We start from the raw sequence: 17,329 nt of genomic DNA, 5'->3' as shown, positions 1-17,329 counted from the left end.
CAGGAACTGCACCGCAATTCACATGTGATTCTGCGTGGTGTAATTTGAGCCCATTTTGAAAGAGCTGAATCACAACACAACGCACCACAGGCACCTTTTTTATAAAAACCAACCATGCGATTGGGTTCAGACAAACACTGCATTTGTGACCTTCTTTTAGGGAGTTGTTAAATTTGACTTGACACCTGCAGCAGATCAAAAACACAGTGTGATTGCAATGCGGATTGGGAAATGCACAGGAATCACAGCGTTTCCTGTACCACATATGTATGAGCCAGGGGTAAAACAGGGCCAAGGCATGCCAATGAGGGCAGCAGAAAGTCCAGCCTGGCTCTGGCATTGGCAGACATGTTGTGGTGTCAACTGCTGAATCAGTAAGCTGGTGAGCAGTGGCGGAACTACCACCATAGCGACCCGTGCGGTCGCTACGGGGCCCGCAGCTGAGGAGGGCCCGGTGAGCGGGCGGCAGGTGAGCCGCCGAGCTCCCTGTCCGCTCGGCGCTCGTACAGTCACACTGACTGTACGAGCGGACACAGCCAGGTGACTCGGCGGCGGCGGGGGGTTGTTGGGGAAGCTGCGGGGAGGCTTAGTGGGTGGCCAATCAGCGGGTGGCGGGGCAGAGAGATGACATCATCTCTCACCGCCCGGCGCCCGCCCTGCAAACTGCCAGCTCCGCTCTCACTCACTGTGCAGGCAGCAGAGATTACATCCTCTCTCTGCTGCCTGACTCAGACTGGCAAACAGAGCGACTTTAACAGGAAAGTGACAATCCGCAATGTGTGACAGGTGACATGGCAAATGGACAATCCACAATGGATGGCAGGTGACATGGCAAGTGGAAAATCCGCAATGTGTGGCAGGTGACATGGCAAATGGACAATCCGCAATGGATGGCAGGTGACATGGCAATTGGAAAATCCGCAATGTGTGGCAGGTGACGTGGCAAGTGGACAATCTGCAATGTGTAGCATGTGACGTAGCAAGGGGACAATCTGAAACTTGTGGCATGTGACGTGGCAAGGGGACAATCTGAAACTTGTGGCAGGTGACGTGGCAAATGGACAATCCGCAATGTGTGGCAGGTGACGTGGCAAGTGAACAATCCGCAATGTGTGGCAGGTCACGTGGCAAGTGGACAAACCGCAATGGGTGGCAGGTGACATGGCAAATGGACAATCCGCAGTGGGTGGCAGGTAACGTGGCAAATGGACAAACCGCAATGGGTGGCAGGTGACGTGGCAAATGGACAATCCACAATGTGTGGCAGGTGACGTGGCAAGTGGACAATCCGCAATGTGTGGCAGGTGACGTGGCAAGTGGACAGTCCGCAATGTGTGGCAGGTGACGTGGCAAGTGGACAATCTGAAACTTGTGGCAGGTAACGTGGTAAATGGACAATCCGCAATAGGTGGCAGGTGACGTGGCAAGTGAACAATCCGCAATGTGTGGCAGGTCACGTGGCAAGTGGACAAACCGCAATGGGTGGCAGGTGACGTGGCAAATGGACAATCCGCAATGGGTGGCAGGTGACGTGGCAAATGAACAATCCGCAATGGGTGGCAGGTGACGTGGCAAGTGGACAATCCACAATGAGTGGCAGGTGACATGGCAAGTGGACAATTTGTAATGTGTGGCAAGTGACAATCTGCAACTTGTGGCAAGTGGACAATCTGAAATGAGTGGCAGGTGATGTGGCAAGTGGACAATCCACAATGGGTGGCAGGTCACGTGGCAAGTGGACAATCCGCAATGTGTGGCAGGTGACGTGGCAAGTGGACAATCCCCAATGTGTGGCAGGTGACGTGGAAAGTGGACGATTTGCAATGTGTGGCAGGTCACGTGGCAAGTGGACAATCCACAATGGGTGGCAGGTGGACAATCCGCAACTTGTGACAAGTGACAATCTGCATCTGGTGGCAGGTGACACACTCGAGGCTCCCACTGATTCTGCATTATGGTGAGTTGAACTATTTAATTTTCTATAACAATGCAATAATAGAAATAATGTGTTTCAATCATCCTGACAGCATAACACAAATGGTGCCGTGATAATTGAAGCGCCAACATCAGCCATTGCCCCAATAAATTGCCCCCATAAAAGTATTTTCTATCAGTGCCCCTCCCGAGACTAGAATCTGGATCCGCCCCTGGGTGGGGGGGGGGGGCCCATACAACATTTTGCTATGGGGCCCTGTGATTTCTAGTTACGCCCCTGCTGGTGAGCACCACAACAAGCTTACAAGTGCCAAGCTGGACTGTCAGTAACACAAGCAATAGAAAACTCAATCAACTGTCAGTAACACAATCAATGCAAAGTGTAGCCCAGTCAGCCTCAATCACATAAATACAGACTCACGATTACTTAGTAAGAACAGCAGAATGCCAGCAGCAGCATAGCAGTCTGAGCAGTGGTAAGTCTGAGGACACTCTCTGAGACTCTCTGAGACTAGTCCAGAAGAGAAAGGGGGACATACCTGGACAGGACCCCAGCAGTTTATCCATGTGGGGGCAGGAAGCTCCTTTCCCAAGCCAAAGGTGGGAGTGGCACTGCAAGCCAACGGGAATACATGGTGTGCAGTGGGGAAGACTACATACACTGCCGGCTCCAACTGTGCTGCCTGGTGATAGATTTGTCAGCCTTCAGGCTGAGCATGATAGACCAGCCTGGCGGTGTATCACAACATGCGTGCGGGTATGCCTATGGATCTATTACACTTGCTGCAGCGGTATTTTTACACTCTGTGTGCCACTGACTGCAGTGCTGCCTGTCGTTGGTGCCATGTGCGGCTGTAGAGCAGGGATACCATGCATTTCATTTTGACCCTGGGGGGTTTGAGCACCCCTGATCCCCCACTTATCTACGACCCTGCACCCAAACCATCCTCTTCACTCCTAACACCTGCTGTTCCCTAGCCCTCTTGTCTTTTCCTCCCATGCTTGTCTCCAGGACTTCTCCAGAGCCTCTTCCACCCTCTGGAACTCTCTACCCCAATCTGTCTGGCTATCTCCTACTCTGTATACTTTTAGGTGATCCCTGAAAACTCATCTCTTCAGGGAATCCTATCCTGCCTTCACCTAACAACTGAAACTTTTATTTCTCCCTTCAGCTTTTCCCTTACAGTTTTTTCCACTTGTCCCTCTCTATTAGACTGTAAGCGCTCAGGAGCAGGGCCCTCTTAACCCATTTGTATTGAATTGTATTGTAGCAATACTGTCTCCCTTAACCTCCCTGGTGGTAATCCCGAGTCTGGCTCAGGTTAGGATTTTACTATCATAAGCGGTAACCCCGAGCCAGACTCGGGATCGCATCACTGGATACAGAGAGGACACAGGGAGAAGTTACTTACCTTGTCCCCTGGATCCGCGCTGTGTGATCGAGCTGTCCTCCGCTCGATTCACATAGTGCCCGAATGCCGCCGAGCTCCGTTCCCTGCGACGTTACGACGCACGGGAGCGGAGATCGGCGCCAAATTCAAAAAAGTAAAAAGACACAAAACACTCACAGTACTGTAATCTTACAGATTACAGTACTGTATAAAAAATTACACACCCCCTTTGTCCCTAGTGGTCTGTGCAGTGCCCTGCATTCACTTTTATATTATAAATACTGTTTTTTCTGCCTGGAATTTGGAGATTGTCCATATCAACCAAAAAGTGTCCCTTTATGTCAAAAGTGATTTTAGACCAACTAGAAAACAGCGATAATAAATTAGAATCACTTGCAGAATTGAGCGATAGCGATTTGTGGGGAAATTAGTCATCAAACACTAAATCTAATGACAGCGACAATTCTGCAAATGAGCAAATTTCAGTGTTTTTGGATTTGATTATATTATTGAATAATTTTTTATTATTATTTATTATATTATAAACTTTATCATACCCGGGATTTCTGCTAGACTCTGGTTTGAACAGATTTAAGAGAGTTATTCCTAAGAATTACAGGACTACAATATAAAACGCAAAATTTCCATGCAAAATAATTGTACCGCTTTCAGCATCTAAAACCAGAATGAATCATACCGCCAGGGAGGTTAATAATGTAAAGCACAGTGCACACTATTGGCACTACCTAGATCATGAATAATAATATTACAATGTAACATCTTCTCTGCTGAAGAGTGTCCAGTAGATACTGGGTGGAGGCATCCAGTGATCCTGTGACAATGTGAGAAATAGGGAAGAGGAGGGAGCACCCACAGTGCCTCATCCGTATATATCAAGGGAAAACAAAGAAGATACCAAATAGGTATCAACAGATCGGGCTTTTAAGGCATGGAAACAAATACGAAAGTAACAAAATAGTTTATTAATAGAAAATACACAAAATCATAACAGTGTTCAAAAAAGAATATAAAAATCATATAAAATGATACAATTTGTACATTGAGCCCTTGTGCGTCGCGTCTAACGTCCTCTACATCCTCTCCAAATTCTTCAACAAATAAAAATCATAAAAGCCATCCCCTAGGCCAGGGTCTCAAACTGGTGGCCCTCCAACTGTTGCGAAACTACAAGTCCCATGATGCCCCTGCTTGTGGGAGACATTACAATATGACTTGTGTCGCAATTTTATACGCTATATTATTTTTTCTTTATTTGCTATTTTTTTTCCCTACAAAAGTGGAGTTACCCTTTAAAAGAAACTTTATAAATGTAATAATTTTAAGATTGAGGTAATATCTGTGAGGATGTCAAACTGGCGGCCTTCCAGCTGTCTCCCATGGGACATTGCAAGGCTGACAGTTACAAGCATGTCTCCCACAGGCAGAGGCATGATGGGACTTGTAGTTTTACAACAGCTAGAGGGCTGCCAGTTTGAGACCCCTGCACTAGACTGATTATTGAGCCAGAGTGAATGAACCATTGCTGTGTGCCTGGCTGTCTCTGCACTAATCTTGGGAAAGAACCAGTTAAATTACAGTGACTCTTTCGAGGGTAATGATACTACAATAATAACACTAATACCTAGTTAAAATGACAAAAAATGCTTCCATACGGCCGTGGTAAGACTATACAGTTGTTTACTGCTCAACAAATTATGACCAAACTTCTACCACTATTGGCCAAACAATCTTGTGAAAGCGGGTGAGGGTTTTGGGTGAGATATGCAGTGCTTGTTGTAGGGTGGGCTCCAATCAAATTTGTGACAAATGAGGACGGATCCAAACATTACAGGGAAGATCGGGACCCTGCAGTAACTGCTCTTATTTTGAAATTCATGCTGCCAATGATGCATAATCAGCCCTGGGAAATCAGCAGTTTTGATGCCTTTTTATTTAAATCTTTGACACTTTTACAGAAAGCAGACTGTCAGCTCCATAGAAACAGCATGGAATTGGAGCTCCTGACACTTCTCTATGGAGACAATTATTTAATGTGGCGGCTACCAGAGTGAATTTATTATTACTCTGTAACATTAATTCCACCACTGACAGTCTCTTCGGAAATATGCTTCTTTAATTAGTGACATCATATCCAAAAATGCTGTTTATTCTGACATAATTTACAGCTTGTGCAATATGCACTTCATAGAGGGGGTGTATTATAACAACAAAAAGGGCATCTGTAAAAAAGTTTTTTTTTTTGGCAATTTAATTCTTGGAACCCCATTGATTTCAAGTCATTTATGAATAGTGTGTGAAGCACTGCAAGATTAATAAAAAAAGGAAATGGCACATCTTGCCTTAGGCACCCGCTCAAAAAGCAACCCAGTCAATTAATTATGCTTACAAATGCTCTTTCACATCAAAACAACAAAAGTTTATTTATTTTTTAACCAGAAATTGAAGTTTATACCTTAGACATACAGTAGGTCCCCTTTCAAGCCTTTACATGTGCATCAACTTTTTTATGTGTGTTTTTGAGACTTAAATTCTGACTTATGTGTTTTTTAACTGCATTTTTGTTTGTCTTTTTTGGACACCTTTTGGGTTGGGTTTTCCTAACAGATGAGCTCAGAAACACATGTACATTTGTCCTTTGACAATGTACATATTGTGAATACAAAACTGCATAAGTTAAAATGGGCTTCCACTACATTTGAGTTAATCAATCAAAAAAAGTAGATAGTTTCTGGTGATAGCAGCAGCCTTGTACCAGGTAATGTCACATTTGTAGAAAAAGCCAAACTGTGCAAAGAACAAAAGCAACACAACATTGAATGCAATATATACAATAATACAGTTTATTCCCACTTTTGCAGCTGGATTGGGATTACACCTACCTTATATTTGTTACATGTTCTCATTCATGTAGCCTAATTTAATTGCAGCTAACTTATTTAGATGCTCTATTCTGCATCCTCCAGCAAGGAAAAAGCCTAGGTACATCCCTTTGTTTATGAGGGGATGGCCAGCTGTGTTTGCCATAATTAACCTTTTCTGTACTGTGCCAGCAGATTAATAATTATAACTAGATTTCAAACGCTGTCTGTCCCAACAAAGGGTTCAAGGTATTGAGGCTGATCTTCTTGATTTGTATATTTTGAGGACAGACTTGGGACAGACTCACTCTAACATTGTTCAAAAACAATTGCAGTCAGCCATGATACCTCCTCATGAGAAACATCTAAAATTTAAGAATTATTAAAAAATGTATGCTGTGTGAATGGGAACACATAACAAACATACATGGGGTTTTCTCAAATTTGACTGCAATGATGGAAGTATGCTTTAAACATGAAATAAAATAAAGTAATGTTGAATGATGACTGCCAGGGATGAGCTTTATGTTCGAGTCGAACTCATGTTTGACTCGAACATTGGCTGTTAGCCAATACGCCAATTTTGGGTGTTCGTGGCAAATTCGAAAGCTGCGGAACACCATTTAAAAGTCTATGGGAGAAATCAAAAGTGCTCATTTTAAAGGCTTATATGCATGGAATAGTCATAAAAAGTGTTTGGGGACCCGGATCCTGCCCCAGGGGAAATGTATCAATGTAAAAAAAAGTTTTAAAAATTGACATTTTTTCGGGAGCAGTGATTTTAATAATGCTTAAAGTGAAACAATAAAAGTGTAATATTCCATTAAATTTCGTACCTGGGGGGTGTCTATAGTATCCCTGTAAAGGGGCGCATGTTTCCCTGTGTTTAGAACAGTCTGACAGCAAAATGACATTTCTAAAGGAAAAAAAAGTAATTTAAATCTACTCGCAGCTACAATGAATTGTCTGTCCGCAATACACATAAAAGTTCATTGATAAAAATGGCATGGGGATTTCCCCACAGGGGAATCCCAAACCAAAATAAAATAAAAAAATGCATGGAGGTCCTCCTTCAGGTCTGGTATGGATTTTAGGGGGAACCCCGCACCAAAAGTAAAAAAAAATGGCGTGGGGTCCCCCCAAAAATCCATACCAGACCCTTATCTGAGCACGCAACCTGGCAGGCCGCAGGAAAAGAGAGGGGACGAGAGAGCGCCCACCCTCCTGAACCGTACCAGGCCACATGCCCTCAATATTGGGAGGGTGCTTTGAGCTAACCCCTCAAGGCACCTTGTCTCCATGTTGATGGGGAGAAGGGCCTCATCCCCACAACCCTTGTCCGGTGGCTGTGGGGGTCTGTGGGCGGGCGGCTTATCAGAATCCCCCTGTGTGAATTGATAATGGGGTACAAATGTACCCCTACCATTTCACAAAAAAAGTGAAAAAAAAGGTTAAAAAATTCAAAAGACCATTTCCTTTAATAAATTCTTCTTCTTTGCGCTTCTTCTTTCATCTTCTTTCTTCTGGTCTTCCTTCAGTGTGTTGTTCTTCTCCTCCATCTTCTTCTTGTCCATCTTTTTCTTCCTCTGCTCTTCTTGTCACGCATCTTGCTCTGGCTTCTTCTTTGTGCCGTCTGCACGATCCACTCTGTGGGAGTCTTCAGCAGTGTGACGCGTTGCTTCTTCTGAAACTTCTTAAATAACGGAGGGCGGGGCCACCCAGTGTCCCTGCCCTCCTCTGAAGCATGGGGACTTCCCTATGGCTTTCCCTGTGATGTCAAAGGGGGGCAGGCCCCCCACCCACAGACCTCCACAACCACCGGGCAAGGGTTGTGAGGATGAGGCCCTTCTCCCCATCAACATGGGGACAAGGTGCTTTGACGGGCTACCTCAAGCACCCTCCCAATGTTGAGGGAATGTGGCCTGGTACAGCTCAGGAGTGGGGGGCCGCTCTCTTGTTCCTTTGCTTCTTTTTTCATTTTGGTGCAGGGTTCCCCTTAAAATCCCCTTAAAGACCCTTCAGGTCTGGTATGGATTTTGAGGGGGACTCCCACGCCATTTTTTTAAAAAATGTTGACGTGGTGCATTAAAAACTGACAGGTGTTCTGATCGCTCTCCATTAGAGTTGCCACCTCATCCCTTTAAACCCGAACACATATGAGTTACACAGGTTCTGAGGCTAATTTCATGCAGATACGGCACCAAGTGAGTTTAACCACTTGCTTACTGGGCACTTAAACCCCCCTCAGTCCCAGACCAATTTTCAGCTTTCAGCGCTGATGCACTTTGAATGACAATTGCGCGGGCATACAACACTGTACCCAAATGAAATTTTTATCATTTTTTTCCCACAAATAGAGCTTTCTTTTGGTGGTATTTAGTTACAGCTCGGAGTTTTATTTTTTGCTAAACAAACAAAAAAAGATGCAAAAAAAAAAATCATGTTTTAATAGTTTGTTATAAAATTTTGCAAACGGGTCATTTTTCTCCTTCATTGAAGTGCGCTGATTAGGCGGCACTGATAGGCTGCATTGGTGGGCACTGATGGGCTGCATTGGTGGGCACTGATAGGCTGCATTGGTGGGCACTGATAGGCTGCACTGGTGGGCACTGATAGGCATAGTTAAGGCGGCACTAATAGGCACAGATAAGGTGGCACCGATGGGCACAGATAAGGCGGCACTGATGGGCAAAGATGGGCACAGATAAGATGGCACGGATGGGTGGCACGGATAAGTGGCACGGATGGGTGGCACGGATGGGCACTGATAGGTACCACAGATAGATGGGACTGATGGGCACTGATAGGTGGCACTGATAGGTGGCTCTGATAGGTGGCACTGCTGGGCACTGATGGGCGGCACTGCTGGGCACTGATGGGCGGCACTGCTGGGCACTGATGGGCGGCACTGGGGTGCAGCACCTTTGAGGCAGATTGTGGGCACTGTGGGTGGCACTGTGGGTGGCACTGTGGGGTGGCACTGTGGGGTGGCACTGTGGGTGGCACTGTGGGTGGCACTGTGGGCACTATGGGCACTGACGGGGGGCACTTACTTTTGCTTTTACTTTTACTTCAGGATGGCACTGCGGGAGGCAGGTGGGCACTGGCAGGTGGCAGGTGGTCCCTTGTATTGATGGCCGTGATCGGGACTGATGTCCCGATCACGGCCGCCGGTGATCGGCTTTTTTTTTTCTCCTCGCGCTGTCAGCGCGAGGAGGAATAATAGCCGATTACCGGCTCCGTTCTATCACATGATCAGCTGTCATTGGCTGACAGCTGATCACGTGATAAGGGGTCGGGATCGACCCCTTACACGGATCGGTGATCAGGCAAGTCTCATGGACTCGCCGATCACAGAGCGCGCCGCGCAGGCCGCTCGTACACGGGACGGCGTCAATAGACGTAGTCCCGGAAATGTAGGTCCGCGCTAATGCCGTCATTTGGCAATAGCGCGGATCCCAAGTGGTTAATTATCACCTTAATCAGCCATAGAAACTGTGCAAATAATATGTGTTCGGTTTTAAAGGGATGAGGTGGCAACCCTACTCTCCATTCTGTCCAAAACTAAAAAAAAAGTTTTTCCTTTAGTTATACTTTAAGCATACTCAAGCAACAAAGAGTGAAGGCAGATTATCTCAACAATAATTCGTTCAAACTAACACAAGTGGAAGATTAAACAAAAATGTAAATTTTACATTATATCAAAAAGGCAGAAAGACAGACTCTTCAGAGCTTAGCTCAGGAAACGAAGCTTTCACACTGAAACACAATCGGTTTTATTTCATAATTAAAGCTGAACTCCAGGCACAAAAGACATCAACTTATTGCAATCACCTATACAGCAGCACTTAGACTGGGGGTGGAAGTTTAAGGACTGGAAGCGAGCCAGGTGTTCTGCATGCAAATGTGATGATAAGAGACTTTCTGAAACTGGAAGTAGAGAGAGGACACCACTGTGACTGTAGTAAGGGTGCTATGGATGGAAAGAAATACCAATCCTTTGGAAGGTAAAACAGCTCCTTACATGTTTTATCTGTGTATTTATCTGTTTGAGTTCACCTTTACTATTGTGACTTATAAAGTGCAGGTTCTTTTCTTGTTCAACTTTTTGCAATGCACTGCACCACACCCGTGAAACTCGCCTGTTTATACAAGTTAGAAGTCACATTTCCTGTGAATAAAAGGAGGCTTCAGTAGATGTTATAGGAGGAAATGACAAATAATATATATACTTTACCAATGTTATTGTAATTTCAGAAATGTCCAATATTTTTAAATCCTGCCTTAAGGGTCCCCGTTCAGACATAACCTGTTATGTGGGTGACAATTGCTCTCTTGCATTACCACAATGTCACATATGCTTTCAGTTGAGACTCTAAGTTGGGGTGCCCATGCAAAAAGCCTGTAATAAAGGATAGAAAAAAGGTTAAAACTTAAATCTCCAACAGAAAAGGAAAAACCATTGGAGCGGTGTTATGTTTAAAAAATGTCCTTCTTGTAAGATGTACTAAAGTGGTAATGGATTCCCATTTTAAATTATCAGGGTAAGTTGTACATAAAACACCCTATTTCTGCACATTTCCAATGCACCAAGCCTTTTTTTTTTTGGGTGGGGGTACAGGGGCTCTTGAAGTGCTTCCCGATGCTGAGGTCATATGAGCAGGTATCAGCATGGGAGGAGGGGTACATTGCTGGACCTGTCCAATATCATCTATTCATTCAGTGAATTTGGAAAAATAAAACACCACATTTTTTATTGAGTTTTTTTTCTGAATCCTTTGTTAACGTTTTAGGGAAAATGTTCAGGTGATAATTCCTGAAGTGTTTGTCTTTTTGACGAATCAAGGGGTATTATCACACAGTGCAGTACGTAACATTTATGCTTGAAACTATACTTTTTGCTTGAAGTGTCTCTAAACCCTGTTTTTAGAAAACTATATTTAAGTTAGTATTCTTAACTTAAAAAAAAAGTTCTTACTATTCCTCCTACAACCCTATCTAAATCTCCAAAGTCCTTTTTTGTCTGCTGTGATCCAACCTCCTCTTAGAGGGTGGCTACTTTTGTTCTTCATGGTCCAACTTTATGTAGGAACATTTCTTTTTTGGTGAATAAAAATATTGTTTAGTGACACATTGAGGTACTGTAATGCCGCGTACACACGATCGGACATTCCGACAACAAATGTTCAATAGGAGCTTGTTGTCAGAATATCCGACCGTGTGTAGGCTCCTTCAGACATTTTTTGTCTGAATTTCCGACAACAAAAATTTGAGAGCTGATTCACAATTTTTCCGACAACAAAATCTGTTCTCGTAAATTCCGATCGTGTGTGGACAATTCCGACGCACAAAATTCTACACATGCTCTAAATCAACTATGAGACGGAAGCACTCGGTCTGGTAAAACTAGCATTTGTAATGGAAATAGCACATTCGTCACGCTGCAAAAATCTTTCAAGGCAGAGCTTTCTCTTCTTCTTTATAATGCTAGAATTATGAAGTTATTTTGCTGCTGACATTCACACAGAGTTCTGACAAACTGATTTCTTTATTATTTCTTGTGATCTCCTGAATAATATTTGTTATTTTTTTCGTCAGATCTCCATAATAATGTTTACAATTTATTTTTATAGTAATCTTTTTTTTCTTAATTTTTTTATCAAGATCTCCTTTTTTTTCTTTTATTTTTTTAGTGATTGCTTTTTTTTTGTTGTTTTTATGAAGATCTGCTTTTTATTTTTTATTTTTTTATCAAGATCTGCTTTTTTCATAAATTTTTTTCTACTGATCTCCATAATATTTTTTTTTCGTTTTGTGTGTCAAGTTACCACAACACCATTATTAACTTGTAATTTTTGATCTCAAGGAGGTTGTTTGGTGTCCCTTGTTAATTTGACATTGTATTTATGAAAAGTACCTGCCTACTCACAAACAAAACTGTCCTTTTTGAAGTAAAACACATGGGCAAGTATTTGTGAAAACAAATTGCCATTTATTATGGGTCATTACCAAATAAAGAGGAAGGCAACGGCTAAACAGGTGAAATTGGCAAAGCCTTTGTACCCCAGGGCACACATCAACTATTTTACAGCCAAAATTGGTAGCATGAGGAGTCCATATAATAGTGAGCACAATCCGGTCCAGGACTCCAAGAGATCATGAACAGCAGCAGATGACATATATGTCCCCAGACTGTGGTCTTACAACAGCCTGCGTCTTTTGTCAGACCAGACAGAACCCAGGCCATCAATCTCTTGTCTTCCTTCCACACTTGCTTCCAGGCTTGCTTCCAGGCTGTGGCTCTGGTGTTGGAGTTGTGGCAGGAGGTGGAGGAGGAGGATGATGGTCTAACTCAAACCTGGCTTTGGCTTGTGAGTTCACCCCTCAACTACTTATTTATGGCTTGTAAGATAACTTCCTCACAGAAGAGGCTTGGCCCTCCTCCATTTCCTGCATTTTGCAGGCTTCCATGCAGGCATAGTCCTCTTGCAGACTGGGAGGGGTTGTGAGGGCCGCAGTAGCCTGCTGAAATAGCCCAAGTGCTGCCTCCTCCAGGTTACTCCCCTTCCCTTTTTTTGAAGACGGAGGACCTGGGATTTGGTCAGGCTACTGGGCCCGGCCACCTCCTGGCTGCCACTTACCCCTGCCAACTCCTGGCTGACACTTTCCCCAGCCTCCTCCTGGCTGAGGCTTTCCTATATATGAAAAAGGGACATAGCTTTAGTTTTTGGTTCATCAATCACACAAAATTTTCAGCTCATGACTGTTGCAAATTGAATATTAATAAATAGAAAAGACTATCATTCTGACCCCAGCATTTTTCATTCTTGTCCCAATCATTTTTGGCCACTACTGTCTATTGATATGTAAACCACTTTGTTAAATCAGAAATGAGTGATCAATACTAACATCTAGTTAACATCATTAATTTTTTGACAATAAATATGTTGAACAATGCTGTACCTGGCTCAAGCTGGGCTCATCCACATCTTCCTGGCTGGAAGGCCCAGGTTGGACATCAGAAGCCTCAGCTGGGGTGGAAGGAAGTGTTGAAGGAAGACTGGAGAGTTCTGGCCTGAGTTCCCTCTGGTCTGGTCAGAAAATGCAGTCTGTCATAGTACCAAAGCCTGGGTACATAAATGTCATCTGCTGCTGCTCCTGATCTCATGGAATCCTGGACCTTCTTGTGCTCCCTATTATAAGTGCTCCTCATGCCACCAATTGTGACCTTCAAATAGTTGATGGTTGCCGTGGGGATCTGCGGCTTCACAAATTCCAGCAATTGATCCAACACTGCCTGCCTCTTTCTTTTATTGGTATAAAATGGGTGGTTTACCTGCCACAGACAGGGCAGTTCCCTGTACATATCAATGAATATGGGGATAAAGTCCTGATCATTCAATAGATCAATTTTCTCTGCAAGACACAACACAAGTCAAAAACCCTCATGTCAGGCTAAACTCTCCTAATCTTGTCCCAATATAGGCCTCAATATATAAGCAGTATAGGTTCAAGTTAAAATTGTACCTTCGTTATCACGATCGGTGCTTCCGCTACTCCTTCCTGCGCTCACAGATCTGCCAAAACAGATAATTGTACAACACTTCCAAGCAATGTTTCATGTTCTTATTTTTGGCTTATTAAGGGCTTATATGCATGGTATTGTCATAAAAAGTATTTGAGGACCTGGGTCCTGCCCCAGGGGACATGTATCAATGCAAAAAAAAGTTTTAAAAACATCAGTTTTTTCAGGAGCAGTGATTTTAATAATGCTTAAAGTAGAACAATGAAAGTGTAATATTCCTTTAGATTTCATACCTGGGCGGTGTCTATAGTATGCCTGTAAAGGGGCACATGTTTCCCGTGTTTAGAACAGTCTGACAGCAAAATGACATTTCTAAAAGAAAAAAAGTAATTTAAAACTACTCGTGGCTATAATGAATTGTCGGTCTACAATACACATAAAAGTTCATTGATAAAAACAGCATGGGGATTTCCCCACAGGGGAACCCCGAACCAAAATAAAAAAAAATGCATGGGGGGCCCTCTAAATTCCATACCAGGCCCTTCAGGTCTGGTATGCATATTAAGGGGAACCCCACACCAAAATGAAAATAAATGGTGTGGGGGTCCCCCTCAAAATCCATACCAGACCCTTCAGGTCTGGTATAGATTTTAAGGGGAACCCCGCATCTAAAAGTAAAAAAAAAAAAAGGGTGTGGGGTCCCCCCAAAAAGCCATACCAGACCCTTATCCGAGCACACAACCTGGCAGACCACAGGAAAAGAGGGGCGGACAAGAGAGCGCCCCTCCTCCTGAACTGTACCAGGCCACATGCCCTCAACATTGGAAGGGTGCTTTGAGGTAGCCCCTCACAGCACCTTGTTCCCATGTTGATGGGGAGAAGGGCCTCATCCTCACAACCCTTGCCCGGTGGTTGTGGGGGTCTGCTAGCGGGGGGCTTATCGGAATCTGGAAGCCCCCTTTAACAAAGGGACCCTCAGATCCCGCCCCCCGTGTGAATTGGTAATGGGGTACAAATGTACCCCTACCATTTCACAAAGAAAGTGACGAAAAGGTTAAAAAAGACAAAAAACTGTTTTTGACAAGTCCTTTATTAAATTATTCTTCTTTGCCCTTCTTCTTTCATCTTCTTTCTTCTGGTCTTCCTATGGTGTTGTTCTTCTTCATCTTCTTCTCCATCTTCTTCTTCATCTTCTTCCTCTGCTCTTCTCGTCCCGCATCTTGCTCCAGCTTCTTCTCCGTGCCATCCGCACGATCCGCCTCTGTGGGAGTCTTCAGCAGTGTGACGCTCCGCTTCTTCTGACAGTTCTTAAATAATGGAGGGCCAGGCCACACAGAGGTGACCTCTGGCCCCTCTGACAACACAGGGAAAGCCGTGCGTCAGAGGAGAGCGGGGTCACCGGGTGGCCCCGCCCTCCATTATTTAATAACTTTTATGTGTATTGCCGGGACCGACAATTCATTATAGCCATGAGTAGTTTTAAATGACTTATTTTTTTCTTTAGAAATGTAATTTTGCTGTGAGACTGTTCTAAACAAGGGAAACATGCACCCCTTTACAGGCATACTATAGACACCCCACAGGTACGAAATTTGAAGGAATATTACACTTTTATTGTTTCCCTTTAAGCATTATTAAAATCACTGCTCCCGAAAAAAACTGCAGTTTTTTAAAACTTTTTTTGTATTGATACATGTCCCCTGGGGCAGGACCCAGGTCCCCAAACACTTTTTATGACAATACCATGCATATAAGCCTTTAAAATTAGCACTTTTGATTTGAATTTAGACTTTAATGGTGTTCACGTGTTTGAATGCATTTTTTGCCTGTTCGCATGTTCTGGTGCGAACCGAACGGGGGGTGTACCAGGGACACACAACCTCTTAAAGAAGGGGAACTCAGCACACCACAACCTGAGAATGTGGAGGAAGGAGAGGTTTATGAAGTGGGCAAAATAGTGACTACAACAAGTGAGTGTCTGAGACCACAGCTTCAGGTAATAGATGTATGCCTGCATATTTATAATACATGGTGTGTTTTTTATTTTTAGGTGATGTGGATGTTGTGGACGAAGAAACACATTTCACAAGTGCAAGTGCACACATCCTCATCGGAGAGATCATGGTCTGCAATAGGGATTTACAGAAGATCAAGGAAGACATCAATGATGTGGAAAAAAGACTCAAAAACATCATTGATGTTTTAGGCAGAATATAAAAAACACAAACATTTTAATAATTGTTTTTATTTTTCCTAATTTTTATAAAAAGTTTGAAAGCCAAATTTTGAATATGCACACAGTGTGTCAACATGTGCTATCTGCTATCACGGGATATCAATGTACACGTTTTGTGTGTGCAACCCCTTCCTTGAAAGTAGCTGAGAGGAAGGGGTTGTACCCCCCAAACACGTCCATTGATCCCCCATTATGGGAGCTAGGGAGGGAAATACCCATTTTGACTCTCAATTTGTGTGCATCTTCAAAATTTGGCTTTTTACAGGGGTGACATCACCCCATCTGATTAAGGCAAGATCAACACAGTTTGGACATACTAATTAGTAATATTGCTTTCAATTTATCAAAGTTGTACTTTGAAAGTTCCTGAGTTATTTATTGTTTTCTGGTTTTAAAAGCATGCCTGTTTACCACAAAAAAGGATATTTCTAATGTCTAAAAAAAATTATTCTATAAATATGTTGGTTTGTTCAAAAACCCTTTTCTGTGCACAGAGTAAACATTGTTACACTAACCAATGTATGGCTTCTTCTTTCAATGCTCAATAGCAGTTTTTGGAGTAAGTTGCTGTTTACAGTGACAATGGGGGTTATTTAGTAAAGGAAAATCCACTTTGCACTACAAGTGCACTTTCAATGCAGTTTCAAGTGCACTTTTGCAATGCACTTGTAGTGCAAAGTGGATTTTCCTTTAGTAAATAACACCCACAGTGCTTTATAATTTGCAACAATCAGGCCATTTTCGTCACTCAAAAAAATTAATTCATGGTGCAGAAAATGAAGAATATTTTTAGTATGAATGCATTACATACATTAACAATAAAAACTAGGTGTGTGTAGCAGACCCTCAACATAATAGTTTTCTGAAGAAGAGATTGTCATCTCATGTATCAAATAAATTATGTGTGCACTATTGAAGAAAATGGCCAAAAAAATAAGCCCATTGGATAACCTAGGAGACAGCTAAAAGAAACACAAGCAGTAAATCAAAGGAAATATCTTTCAGTTTAAAATTCAAATTTATTTTAGAAATGTTTGTTAAACATTTTCTGGCATATCAATGGCCCCCCCTACCCGCAAAGTGCTCCATATATTTTAGACGGACCTCGCCGGCGCTTTGGTAGGGCAAGCCAGGCCGGCCAGCTTCAAGCGTCGTCAGGGTTTGGTCTTGAAATCTGGCCTCCGGCCCAACTGAGGCCACATAGTTCATAGAATTTCTCCTTAAAAAGTTGCGGAGAATGTAGCATGAAAGGATTATATGGTTAAGTTTATATTCTGCCATGTTGATTGGCGTAAGGAATAGGGGGAACAGGCTGGCCATTATCCCTAAAGAATTCTCCACCACTCTTCTGGGTCTGGCCAGC

At 43.4% G+C, this 17,329-nt stretch overlaps 1 long non-coding RNA gene across 1 annotated transcript; it reads left to right on the top strand.

Moving 5' to 3' along the window:
• The first annotated feature begins 9,945 nt into the window (after positions 1-9,945).
• Positions 9,946-16,484, top strand: LOC143998321 (uncharacterized). The gene is made up of 2 exons (XR_013277849.1): positions 9,946-10,212; positions 15,781-16,484. It is a non-coding gene; the product is annotated as an uncharacterized LOC143998321 (long non-coding RNA).
• The last annotated feature ends 845 nt before the right edge of the window (positions 16,485-17,329 follow it).

This window comes from Lithobates pipiens, unplaced genomic scaffold, assembly GCF_037356315.1.
Source record: "Lithobates pipiens isolate NorthernLeopardFrog02 unplaced genomic scaffold, aLitPip1_a1.2 Scaffold_19, whole genome shotgun sequence".
NCBI lineage: Eukaryota > Metazoa > Chordata > Amphibia > Anura > Ranidae > Lithobates > Lithobates pipiens.
This window is presented reverse-complemented; position numbering and strand designations above follow the sequence as displayed.